Source organism: Phacochoerus africanus, chromosome 1 (genome assembly GCF_016906955.1).
Source record: "Phacochoerus africanus isolate WHEZ1 chromosome 1, ROS_Pafr_v1, whole genome shotgun sequence".
In the NCBI taxonomy this organism is placed as follows: Eukaryota; Metazoa; Chordata; class Mammalia; order Artiodactyla; family Suidae; genus Phacochoerus; species Phacochoerus africanus.
Genome location: NC_062544.1, coordinates 224,505,371 through 224,520,124, shown reverse-complemented (window position 1 = coordinate 224,520,124; position 14,754 = coordinate 224,505,371). Strand labels below are relative to the sequence as shown.

The 14,754-nt window shown below is 36.4% G+C and overlaps 1 protein-coding gene across 3 annotated transcripts in view; it reads right to left on the bottom strand.

The window, feature by feature from the left end:
• Nucleotides 1-14,754, bottom strand: part of LSAMP (limbic system associated membrane protein) — a 623,529-nt gene that overhangs the window by 352,463 nt on the left and 256,312 nt on the right. The gene's annotated exons all lie outside the window — the stretch shown is intronic.

Genomic DNA, 14,754 nt, shown 5'->3' with positions numbered 1-14,754 from the left:
CAAAAGTAATTACCCTAAAGATAGCTTAATTTCCTTAAACTCATTCCATTCTTTGTTGGATCAGAAGAACCACTGATGATTTCAGCTGAACAGGTTTTAAAAATCTAATTTATTTTTCCTCCTACTCCTGTTGTTGATTATTGTCAGTGGGTCTTGGGAAACTAGACTCATCTATGTTTAATGCCTGCCACACAGTACATTTTTAAAATAAAAGGGTGTGAGCTTGAGTAAAGCTTGTGCCTCTTGTTATAGGCTGTAAACACCAATGGTGGGCACTAGCAATTTTCTTAGCCAAAGCCCAATGTTATTAACAATTGATGGCTTTAAACTTCATCTATAAGAAATCATGATCACAGAGCCAGGTCTCTTGTTAGTCTTTAATCCATTTCTTGTGATTCTTGTGTCTGTCTGTGTGCTTCACCATAATGTTTATGTTTTAAAGACACAAGTCTTTCAAGTTACTCTTCAATAAGGCAATGCAATAAAAAAAAATTTATATATTTAAGACTGGTCATATATATAAGCATATCTAAGTAAAAATCAATTTGAAAAAAAATTCAACTTACATTAAAAATAAGAGAAAGAAAAGTGTCCAATTTTTAGCTATCAGTTGCATTAACTTGTTGTATAAGCCAATTAGAGGAGACCAGTATTTATGGTTCAATCTAATTGCTTAGTGGCATAAGACAAAGAGTGTAATGCATTTGCTTTGTGGCTGATTTTTGACTAATTTAAGAGACTTTGTAGATTCAGAGAGATAAGATAGATAGGTAGACAGACAGATAGATAAATGAATTTCCCATTATAAAATATAAAATCTGCTTTGTGTTACCAGCATTGGATAAGAGATTAATCTTATGGAATAATGTTATGATTGGAAAAGACACTTGTGCAGAATGTGTAAAAACATGGGTTCTGGAGTCCAATATACTAACCTCTGCCTCTTACTTGCTATATGATTATGGCAAATTAGCTAATCTCTTTATCCCTTAATCTGGAAAGGGATATAATAAAACCTTTTTGAGGTTGTGAGAATTATATAAAATGATACGTGTAATGAACTTGCTATGTGACAAAAAGAGAGATTAGCATTGAATACATTAATAATTGCTTGGATGTTTTTGACTATAAAAAAGAAACTCCTGACATAGGATGTAGACAATGTGGAAGTTTATTCTCTCACATAACAAAAGAGCAGAGGTGAGGTAGGCTGCAGGGTGGCAGGTCAGATCGTTGGCTTTTCTTTGGGTTTCCCACCAATTCCTTCCTCTCTCTGTTGGTTCAATTCTCAGGTGCAAAGAAACTCTCTAACAATTCTCAACAATTTTTTTCTCAAATATCGTTGGCCAAAATAGGGTTAGGTGCAGAATAAAATATTGGGGTTAAGAGGATGAAAACTTAAATAAGATGGATTGAGTGTGAATTCCAGAATGGCAACTCATATCTGTTTGCCTCTGGGGGCAATTCATTTATTTCTCTGTACCTCAGATTCCTTATCTCTAAAGAGAGGATGCCAAGACCACCTTCCTCATTGGATTGTCATGATGGTTATTTGGGTTAATACAAAGCAAACACTTAGAACAGCATCTGACACATAATGAATGTTTAATAAGTATTAGCTATTTTAAATTCTAAACCAATCACTAAGAAGAAGAATGAAAATACTATTATTGATTTAGATTAACTTATTATCTAGAGAAAGTGTCCCTTTTCATTGGCTCATATGGGAGAAGAGAAACTTGAACATAATTGAAAGATATTATGTAAGCAACCAAGTCTGCTCACCAGACTCAAAGCATTAGTACTCTCACTACTGCTTCTACTTTTTAATAATATCACCGTATTACCTTTCTCACCAAATGAAAACCCACTGGCTGAACTAAAGGTGAGCCCTGCCTGATGATTTGATTTTTTTATGCATTATTTTGAACATAGAACAGATTTTTGTCAGCAGGTATTTTTAAAAATATATTTGTACAACTACTGGAGTTCCCTTCGTGGCGCAGTGGTTAACGAATCCGACTAGGAACCATGAGGTTGCGGGTTCGGTCCCTGGACTTGCTCAGTGGGTTAAAGATCCGGCGTTGCTGTGACCTGTGGTGTAGGTTGCAGAAGTGGCTCGGATTCTGCATTGCTGTGGCTGTGGTGTAGGCCAGCGGCTACAGCTCCAATTAGACCCCTAGCCTGGGAACCTCCACAGGCCATGGGTGCGGCCCTAGAAAAGATAAAAAGACAATGAATAAATAAATAAATAAATTTAAACACAAGTATTTTAATTAAAGGTGAGTTTATGTAACAGTTGATGTTATGGGTGGCATAACAGATGAAACAGAGAAAGAGGCAGAAACAGTTTCTTTCTCATAACTACTAGAAAATATTTGGTTTCTCCTGCCTTCTTTCTCTTCTTCCATCTTCCCTTGTTTGGAAGATGCATTTCACACAGTTACTTCATTATTGGACAATCTATTTCCTACCTCTTTTGAAAAAGTATCTAGGACTTTGATTAAACAGGTTTCGGTCCTCACATTCCCATACTTTCAACTCTGACAGTTTAATTTCCAGACTCAGAACTTTTCCAAATCAGAAAATGCCAGATTTGTGCATTGTCACAGGTAAAAATCAAAGCAGTCTCACTTATTTCCAAAGGCTGTTTAGCTGCCTTTGGACATATTTAATATTATGATTCAAAAGATTATTTCTTATAGCTTATGGCTGCAGTATGAGCTACCATTGCAATTAGTTCTTATAAACTTCCCAAGACAACAATAACAACCAGTACTGTTATGACTATAGGTAATGACACCTTGCATTTATACGATGCCTTTTATTCGGGCTCATCCCTAAAAATTCTACAAGCCATATTCTTGGGTATCAGTTCACCCATCTTCAGTACGCAGCCACCTTAGGGTAAAAACTAATAGCTGTTTAACATAGCACTGGCCCACAAAACAGCACATTAAGATGATTATTCTCCCTTCTAATCTTCAAGGGGATTTTATAATAATAAAAATCATAATAGCTGTGTCTTTTATTATGCTCATTCTTTTGCCCTACTCATAGACCAAAGGCATTATTCAGTAAAGAAAACATGATAACTTCTCTATAAAGCACCAAAATAAAACTGTATGAAATTACTGGTCATCATATCTCACATTTGTCCCTTCTTCACTTCCACAACTGGGATAATGAGAAGCTTATTACATCATAAGGGAATTTTTGTGTCAAACTTTCAGATGGCTTTTCTTATATTTCTGTTCCTTCTCTACATATAACTAAGTCTATTGCACAAACAATATTCACTTAATCCAAATCATGCAGAGTGGCTCCCTGCTGCCTATCTCATCATATACAAGCTCTACCAATTTCCTTTCAAAATTGTCCGTCCATGTCTTTCTTTTCCATTACTGTCTTTGAATTTGACTATGTGTATTATCTTTTGCCTTAACCCATTCCCCATCACCTGGCCTTATTTTTTTGTATCTCGCCTTTCTGCACATCAGCTAATGTAACCCATTCTCAGTCCACGAATGGCCTCTCCGTCAATATAAGGACAAATCTAGACTCCAAGAATTCTTAATAAATAAATTCAACATCAAAACCATTCTTTAACCTATGTGGTATATTTTCTCATGTATTTAAAAATTGTCCCAAGACATATGAGATTATTTTCTGAAGTTTAATTTTTAGGTCTCCCTGATGACTATGATCTACAAGGCCAAGGACATGCTCTTATTTCCTTGACTCTAGCAAAGCATCTAGATCAGTGCTGGGAAGCCAAGGAGTACTCAGTACATATTTATTAAATGACTGTATGAGAAGCATACACCCAAGAAATATGAAGATAAAAACAGATCTGTGGCAGCACCCATGCATACCCAAAAAGAACCATATATGCAAACATTTTAGAATCATGCCCTTTTTTTTCAGTGGCAAGAGAGGGGAGACTGAGTGAAGGTTGGTGTCCTGGAAGTACAAGCAGACATCTTTCATGATGAAGGTATTTCTGTACTGATAAGTGGAGACAAGTTTCCTTGTACTTTCGGTATGATGCAAAGAACACTGTGCTAATGGTTATAGTAAACCCAATGAAAACTCAGATTGAAAGATGTGAAAGCCTAACACCCAAAGGCAAACATTTTTCTGTTTATAAAATTTCACCCTGTGTAATAACACAGAGTCACAAAAATCAAGAGGTAGAAGGAGCTTAGAGGTCACCTAGTTTTAACCCTTTACTTGCTGTATAAATTTCTGATATAATATTCCTGTTAAAAATAGTTTTCTACCTTGATAGAGCTTGACATGGGGACAAAACAAAACCCTCACAATATTTCAATCACTCTTCTGACCACTAGAAATATAACAATCAGTATTTCAGACATATTATTGAATACCCTATATATGCAAATAATTCCACTAGAAACAGTAGGAAGTTGAACAATTTACAGATGGGTAAGAAATAAACTTTGCCCTTAAAAGAGCTAGGAAAGTATAAGTCTGCAGAAAAAAGTTCACAAGAGAAAAATGAAAGAAATATTAAATATCTGCTCTAGAAGTAATTGTTATATGTTTAAAATTGGAACACAATGAATCATTGACAAAAACCATCCAATATCTAAGAGCAATTAGTACCATTTCATAATATTCAGTTTTGATGCATTTATTGCCATAATCTTCATGTCAAATTAATGAAGGATGCACCAACCAAACAACCAAGCAAACAAATAACCAATCAACCAAGCAAGCAATGTCTCTTCCTTAGTGTCAAAATGATGGATATCAAACTGTAATACTGACTAGACAATAAGGCACATGAGGTTGGTAACTGTCTAAATCCATTCAAGTTGAGGTGGTTATAACTAAACACCAGAGACTGGATGGCTTATAAACAACAGAAATTTATTTTCCACAGTTCTGGAGGCTGGAAGTCCAAGATCAGGGTACCAGCATGGTTGGTTGAAAGCCCTCTTCCAGGTCACAGACTTCTCCTTGTATCCTTAACATTAAGGAAGGGACATGGAATCTTTCTGGAGTTCTCTTTCATAAGGGTACTAATCCATTCCCACTAATCGCCTCCCACACACCCCACCTACTAATGTCATCCCTTTTGTGAATTAAGATTTCAACCTAAGAATTTTGAAGAGACAAAAATATTCAGGTTACAGTGGGAACCATATGCAATTTTTGTTTGTATGCTTAAACTAGTTAGAACTAGCAACATATCTAATATTTGGCACATAGAATGTCTGAGTAAATACTCACAGTATCTTGAATCATATGATGAAGGAGAAGTGAGTGTGAAAGAAAGTAAAAACATTCTGCCTCCATAAGTGACTTTCAGATGGGATAGACATTAAAAAGGTGATAAATGGGTACCCAAAAGCTTCTAATATTTGAAGGATTGTTTAAGGTTAGTATCAGTTTTCCACACCTTTGTATTCATCCCCTTAATATAGTTGATTTCACTTTATTAACCTTCAGAAATTTTGTTTTGTAAATGCTGTTTTCCAAAGTAAAATCTTACTTGGAACCCAAAAAGTCACAGCTTTTCTTTTAGGAGACACCTTTAGAAGTATTTTACAAATGCGAGTAGTCATTGGGATACAGTTTAAAAGGCACTGCCCTGAAAGACTTCGGAAGGACACTGCAACTTTAAGGTACAATATTTTTGTACTCGAGCTGCAGCTCTGTATGTAACACTGACTATAGGAAAGACTGGCAATTCCCAAGACTGACATTTTTGAATTGTATTAAGTCTCAGAGATTTAGGATAAGGAATGTTTGGGTCCCTCATTTTATAAATGACAAGAGGAACTTGTCCAAAATCAAAACAGATAACTCACTCTGATCAAAGTTAATAGGAATCCATACACTATAAAGAATGTAAATACATAAGAAATCTCCCATGAGGCAGGCACTTTAACAGCCCTTTTTAGAATCAATAATTGTAAAATAGGTCCAGAATTTTTTATAATGTAAAAAAGGAGGTCTGTATATAATTTACCATGTGAAATACCACATTATGTACAAGATTGGGAGCAAGCATAAATAAAAATGGGATACTTAGAAAAAATTAAAAATAGTTCCTTCAGAATTATCCAGGGGTGAGAAGTATAACAGGTCTCATTAAAGGATTTTTACCTCTCAGGGAGGAAAAGGGAGGTGGGCAGTAGTGGTGATATTTTTATCAGTTTTTCTTATAGCCTAATGAGATCACCTTCAAAAATCACTAAAAGTAGTCACCCATTCATTCAACAGGTATCTACTGAGCACCTACTATATGGAAATTGCACCCTAATTTTTACAGGAATGTAGTAATTAAGAAATGCCTCTGACTTGTGGGAATTCACAATCTAGATGGAAAGGATTATGCTTCCACAACACAGCTGCGAGGTTCTACCACAAATAAGGCTAAGTTTTATCAGAGATATTGAAGTCAAATCAATGGAGAGTTTTGACAGTAGAAGAGAGGAGTTTAGATTTTACATGAAAAAACACCAAAAGTGATCTCTGTCTTTAAGGGCACTCATTCTGATAGACCTGTGGATATGTGTGTGTTTGTAAGGACCTGTACATACTTACATATGCACACACATGTGTGCAAAAAGTCAAAGGTTAGGAGGCAAGTATAAATGTGGGCCTTCTTATCCAAACCTGGGAAATGGTAGCGAGAGTAGGAGGTACAGGATGGATTAGGGGTATGTACTATGAACACTAAGAAGGATTAGGATGAATGTAGGTAACAGATAGTCTGCTCCCCTAAAGAAAGTTAGCAATGAAAAAGGAACACATTTTTGTCATTGGGAGCCCAAGATAAACCAAATCTATTTCTCTTCTGAGTGTCTATTTTAGCTTCCAAAATAGATAATAAGAAAAAATTAAATAAGCAGGAATTCATGGATGAGGCATTTGGGGATAAAACTGCAAGTTGTTTCTTGATCAAAACCTTCTAGCTGAAGTTCCTTTAAGTGAAATCTGGTCTTACCATCTTTGGTTTCCACTCTCCTCCTCCCAAAGTATTCTGAATCCTTGGGGTGCTATTAGATTGAGTTTTAATCACTTCATAGTTCATGAAAAGATATTGCTTCCCAGGGCCTCTGTAAGGGTCTCAGCTAATCAACATTTAAAACTTGAAAAAAGTGCCTCTTGACAACACTGGCCTCTTCCTATTTCTTGAAAATGGACCCCTTTGCTTGCATCATAGTTTAAATTTTTTCCAAGAGTATAGCTGAACAGGTTGAAAACAAGGACTTACAGACCAAGGCTTCCTTCTGCCTGCTCCTGCTGCTTCAGGCTGCAACCTCAATTCCCACATACCACAAAAATCTTTGCAGGACATCTCCTGGAAACAGTTTCATCTGTACTCAGTTCCACACATAATTCCTCAGCTCAGTAAACAAATACATCAGTAGGATCACTGGGGTGCATAACTGCCATTCTCAAACACCTCCCAAGGGAAATCCTGTCTGTGTTTTTATACCTCAGCATTGAGAGATAAATTTCAGTAGATGGAGGAGCTTAGAGAGGGAATAATTGATGAGATGAACATGCTTGACAGTCCTCAGGAATATTAATGTCAGAAAAATGTGATAAAATTGTACCTAACCAATTGCTGCTAGAAAAAAATAATTTTGGAATTCCTGTTCTGGCTCAGTGGTTAACAAATCCTATAGGAACCATGAGGTTGCGGGTTCAACCCCTGGCCTCGCTCAGTGGGTTAAGGATCCAATGTGACCTCTGGTGTAGGTCGCAAATGTGGCTCAGATCCTGCGTTGGCATTGCTGTGGCTGTGACGTAGGCCGGTGGCTACAGCTCTGATTAGACCCCTAGCCTGGGCGCCTCCATATGCTGTGGGTGCAGCCCTTGAAAAGACAAAAATAATAATAATACTAATAATTTTGACCTCTCGATCTCTTTGTTGAATTAAAAAAAAAATATGCTTGCACTTGACCAAACAGTATCTATTCTAAGTACATGTAGTATCTTTGTAATGGCATTACTATGAACAACTTGGGCTCAGATCACTAGCTGTATATTCATTTTTAGTCAATCATTTATTCACATGACAGACATTTTAAAGATTATAGTCATACCACTCAATCATGGGGACAGTGAAGGTATGTCAGGTACCATGCTTTTTGGGGACATATCCCTGGTTAGATGGACATAGTCCCTGCCCCAGAGGAACTTAGAGTTCACTTGGAGCAGAAAACAGACATTAAACAAATAACTTCTTAAATGAACCCACAGTTATATGCTATATATAACTATATATAATAAGGGAACTGTAATGAGCAAAAGATAGACAATAAACAAGATGCTATGGGAGTGCATTACCACAACTTGGAGATATGGAGTTTGGGGTATTTAGATTTATTGCCCCAGGTGTTTTGTATTATCATATTTCTCTTAAAAGCTAAAGCATTAGAGATAGTACTAAATAAGCTCAGTATCTGTCATGGCTAAGAAAAGAGGTGTTCAATAGGGATGACTTCCAGGTGGGTGAAGAATTTGGGTGGTGAGGAGTTCCCGTCGTGGCGCAGTGGTTAACGAATCCGACTAGGAACCATGAGGTTGCGGGTTCGGTCCCTGCCCTTGCTCAGTGGGTTAACGATCCGGTGTTGCCGTGATCTGTGGTGTAGGTTGCAGACGCGGCTCGGATCCCGCGTTGCTGTGGCTCTGGCGTAGGCTGGCAGCTACAGCTCCGATTAGATCCCTAGCCTGGGAACCTCCATATGCCGTGGGAGCGGCCCAAGAAATGGCAAAAAGACAAAAAAAAAAAAAGAATTTGGGTGGTGAAATCTGAGAATGCTTTTGGCTATTATAGAAAACAGATGGTCACAAAACCCCTCAGAATGTAATAAGTTACTCATCCTCATGGTTGCGGAAGTGAAGGAGAATTATGAAACACAAGATATGAAGGGATTTGATGACCACTGGTTTTTTATGAGTTAATTTTTTGGGTACTTAGAAAAGTTATGTTTTTGCTGCTGAGTTATGCTCTGGTCTATAAGTAGGCAAAGCATACTTACAGTAGTCATAAAATGCATAGCTATTCTGACTGTTTTTACTATAAATCCCTTTAAAAATCCAAAAAGAGGAGTTCCTGTTGTGGCGCAGTGGTTCACGGATCCAACTGGGAACCATGAGGTTGCTGTGAGCTGTGGTGTAGGTTGCAGACGCGGTTTGGATCCCGTGTTGCTGTGGCTCTGGCATAGGCCAGTGGCTATGGCTCCGATTCGACCCCTAGCCTGAGAACCTCCATATGCCGAGGGAGCAGCCCTAGAAAAGACAAATAAATAAATAAATAAATAAATAAATATCCAAAAAGAGAATAAGGTGTCAATGCGGTGTTTTGTGGTACGTTAATTACTCTTCGCCCCAAAGGTGGTTATACCCTGAAGATGGGTGAAGTGATTCTATCAATATAATTTGTAGACTATTAAGAAGTTTTTTTTAAAAAGCAAATGACAGCAAATGGGTGGTGCTAAAAATAAGAATACTCCTAGATACATTTCACAGTGTTTGGTACTCCAATAATTTAAAATCTTTGTCTGAAATTTATGTAGAAGTTTTTTAGTTAGTCTACTTCATTTAGCTATAACTTATCTGTAAAAATAGAATACTGCCCAAAAATTCAAGCACTCTTATTTGAATCATTATTTTTCAATTTATTTGATTCCTCCTTTCATTAAAACTATGCTAAAGTAGTAATAAAGGGCAGATTTCCAAACTAAAGTGAAAGGTGCCATTCAACAGTTTACCTGTTGTCAGCCTTAACTGTAAAAGTTGATGTAAGAGACACTGATAATGATTTTTGAACCAGCATAATTATTGTTAAAGTATTTGATTTAGTATCTACACAGAAAGCTTATCTTTGTAATTATTTATAACATTCCACATACACTTCCTCAGTCTGCTAAGCATGTCCATCATTCACAGAATTGAAATCCTTTGCAAAGAGTATTTCATAAGGATGACATCACTATGACTAATGCAAAGTAAAGATATTATCATACTCCTAAATAATTGGTATTTGTATTTGCCCCTTACTTTCACAAAGCACTTTCAGACAAATTATTTTTGCTATTCATCATGGTATCCTGGAGCAGGCAGCCACTGTTGTTCATATACCAGTCTCCAAACTTCACAGTCACTGTGAACCAAAACTGTGATTTCCTGTCGATGCACCTGCTTTCCTAAGGAGAAGGCAAGAAGGCAAGAATATACAATGGGGGAAAGACAGCCTCTTCAGTAAATGATATTGGAGAAACTGAGAAGGTGTACACAAACAAATCAAATTGGAGTACATTTTTCCATGCCATACACCAAAGAAAACTCAAAATAGATTAAAAACTTAAATGAAATACCTGAAAGTATAAAACTCCTAGAAGAAAACATACACAGTACACACTTTGGTGTTGAAGTCTTAGCAGTATTGGATATGGTTCCTCAAGCAAGAGAAACAAAAGCAAAAACAACAAAACAAAACAATCAAAACCAAACAAATGGGACTACATAAAACCAAAAAACATATGCATAGCAAAGGAAACTATCAACAAAATGAAAAGGGCTTCTTATGAATGGGGGAAGATATTTGGAAACAATATGACAAATAAGGGGTTAATATCCAAATGATACAAAGAGCTCATATAGCTTAAAAAAAATTAACAAATGGGCAGAAGATCTGAATAGACATTTTTTTTCAAAAAAGACATATAGATGGCCAACATGAACATGAAAAGATGCTCAACATCACTTATCATCAGGGAAATGCCAACCAACATCACAATGAGATATCACCTCACACCTGTCAAAATAGCTATTATCAAAAAGACAACAAATAACAAATATTAGCAAGGATGTGGAGAAAAAAGAACCCTTCCACACTGCTGGTGGGAATGCCAATTGGTGTAACAACTACTGAAAACAGTATGGCAGTTTCTCAAAAAATTAAAAAAAGAATTTTCATATGATCCAGCAATTCCACTTCTGGATATTTTTCCAAAATAAACAAAAATACTAACAACATGCATCCCTGTGCCAAATGTAGCATTATTCACAATAGCCAAGGTATGGAGGCAACCTGGATAGATGAATAGATAAAGAGGATGCAATATATATATGTATATGTGTATATATAAGAAAATTACTCAGCCATAAAAAAGAATTAAATGTTGCCATTTGTGACAACATAGATGAACTTAGAGTGTATTAGGCCAAGTGAAATAAATCAGAGAAAGACTAATACTATATAATTTCACCTATTGTGGAATATAAAAAAATTAACAAACAACAAAACAGAAACAGCCATAGATGCAGAGAACAACCAGATGTTGCAGAGGGGAGGAGATAGGGTAATGAGTTAAATAGGTGAGGAAAACTTAGAAGTACAAATTACCAGTTATAAAATAAATGAGTCATGATGATGAAATGTAAAGTATGGGGAATATAAAATATCATCAATAATAATGCAATATGTATGTATGCAGTATGGTGAAAGATGGTAACTAGACTTATGGTGATCATTTTATAATGTATAGAAATAACAAATCACTCGATCGTGTACCAGAGACTAACACAGTGTTCTAGGTCAATTATATTTTAAAAAAAATAAACTCATAGAAAAACAGAACAGATTTGTGGTACCACAGACAGGGAGTGGGATGAGGAGGAATTGGTTGAAGGTGGTCAAAAGGTACAAACTTTCAGCTATAAGACGCATAAATACTAAGACTGTAATGCACAACGTGATTGGTATCATTAATACTATTCTATGTTATATATGAAAATTATTGAGAGAATAAATCCTAAGAGTTCTCATCACAAAGAAAAGTATTAAAAATTTTAAACCTTGTATCTATATGAGATGGTGGATGGTCACTACAATTATTATGGTAATCATTTCTTGACCTAAGTCAAATCATGTTGTATACCTTATTCTTATACAGTGCTATATGTCAACAGTATCAATGAAACTGGAAGAAAAAACACTTAGATTTATAGATCCTACCACAGACTTTCCAAATGAAAATCTCCTTGTGTGGAACCTAGGAATCTGGATTTGCCTAAAGTTCCCCCACCTGCCTGTGTCAGTCTATCCAATGATGCATTTAGGAACCACTGCTATAGAACAGTCATGGACAAAACTGAATATAAGTTACAAATTTTATTTAAAATGAGTGAAACATGTGTTTCAGCCTCATTAAGAATCACCAGCCTACTCTGTAGAGGCAAGCCCCAAATGTTGTTGCTGTTGTTTTTTTAATTTCTTTTTAATTAAAGCCACTGGAAATCATTTTCCCATGGAAATAACCTGGTAGATACTAGTCATCTCCAAGAATATTCAATGAGATCTCTGTGGCCAGTGATAGAACCAAGAGTACATGAACTATTACTTCAGGTATTCTTTAGGTTATTTTCATAAAATATATATTCTATAGGAAAACAGATAGCACCTTCTAGAAATTAATGGCCTCATGTACTTGTCCATTAAAACATTCCATTAATGGAGTGGTTTCTCAGAGCTACCTGAGATTCTATCTCGTGAGCTTAAGTCCTTATTTCACCCCAAATAAAACTTAACTCTCAAAAAAATTCCATTAAATGTATATTTATATAGATATAGATATTGATATAACATTCATTGCAGCACTATTCACAATAGCCAAGACATGGAAACAACCTAAATGTCCATCAACAGATGACTGGATTAAGAAGATGTGGTACATATACACAATGGAAGACTACTCAGCCATAAAAAAGAACAAAATAATGCCATTTGCAGCAACATGGATGGAACTAGAGACTCTCATACTAAGTGAAGTAAGTCAGAAAGAGAAAGACAAATACCATAAGATACAACTTATATCTGGAATCTAATATAGGGCACAAATAAACCTTTCCACAGAAAAGAAAATCATGGACATAGAGAACAGGCTTGTGGTGGCCAAGAGAGAGGGGGAGGGAGTGGGAAGGACTGGGAATTTGGGGCTAATAGATGCAAATGATTGCCTTTGGAATGAATAAGAAATGGGATCCTGCTGTATAGCACTGGGAACTATGTCTGGTCACTTGTGAAGGAGCATGATAATGTGAGAAAAAAGAATGTATACATGTATGTGTGATTGGGTCACCTCGCTATGCAGTAGAAGATTGACAGAACACTGCTAATCAGCTATAATGGAAAAAATAAAAATCATTATAAAAAGATATTGATATAGATACATCTATATTTCTGTATCTATATATATATACACAATTATATATAACTTGTCTTCGTATATATTAGGAACTGTGCCGGGCCGCAGACTTAAGACCATGAACAAGAAGGGAAACTGTCTCTGGCCTCATGATCCCTACTGCCTACTGGAAGAGTCTGCCAATTAAAACATGCAACTAGAGTACCCTAAGTGCTATGACAAAATGCTATGGAAATACCTAGGGATGGAACTTGATTCTTCCAGTCACTCTTAATCTAACTGTTGGTCTCTGAATGTTTACAAGTGTAAAACATAAAAGTGGAGGCCCCCTAAATTTAAGACTGAATAAACACAATACAGTTGGATCCCAGGTCTCCAGCACAGCCATGCCCACTTTTGACTGCACCAGGGAAAGTCAATTCACTTCACCATGATCACAGGCTTATTCTGTGGAAGGCATCACATGAGGTGTTACAAGATATGTACAGGTAACACATTGACCTTGGAAAGATTTTAATTTAGGCTAATAGAGGAGAGTATTAAATGGGAAAAAAACACATGAACAGCTGTCAGGGCAGTGCAATGGGTTAGTGAGGGAATATACTGGCTCTGGGACCTCAGAAAATATTGAATTTGCCCAACTATCTGGCTGAGTGATTTTGAACAAGTTATTCTAAATTAAAGAGCATTAGTTTCCTTATTTCGAATATAGTGATGATGGTAGTTCTTACTTCATAAGATAGAGTTCCTGATACACTGTTAGCATTCAATCAATAAATGACAGTTGTTTATTTTAGTTTCAATAATGGGACAATCTTTAGATTTTAGTGAATGGACAACATTTCTGACTAGAAGATCTGCAAGGGATTATAATAGACTGAGATTAAATGAGACAGTATCCCTGATAATAATAATAGTTAGAAGAAAAATAAAGAGGTATTTTTTCTGTTTATTCCTATTGAGATGGCACTTCACAGCCGTGGAAGGCTGGTACCATTTGGGAGAATTTACTAATTATTTCCTCTTTTGGATTTTTCACAAGAAGTATAATGTTATAACTTTGTAATGAGTCATTTTGTGTGTATTGTCTTTGTTTTATTTCCTACTTTTTTTGTTGTTGTTGTTTGTTTGTTTGTTTTGGCCATGCCCACAGTATGTGGAAGTTCCAGGGCCAGGGATCAAACCCGACCAAAGCAGCAATCCAAGCTGCTGCAGTGACAGCACCAGATCCTTAACTCGTTTCACCACAAGAGAACTCCAACCCAAGAGATTTATTTATTTATTTATTTATTTATTTATTTATTTATTTTTGTCTTTTTGCCTTTGCTGGAGCCACTCCCGCGGCATATGGAAGTTCCCGGGCTAGGGGTCTAATCGGAGCTGTAGCCATCGGCCTACACCAGAGCCACAGCAACATGGGATTTGAGCCGCGTCTGCGACCCACACCACAGCTCATGGCAATGCCGGATCCTTAACCCACTGAGCAAGGCCAGGAATTGAACCCCCAACCTCATGGTTCCTAGTCGGATTTGTTAACCACTGTGCCACGATGGGA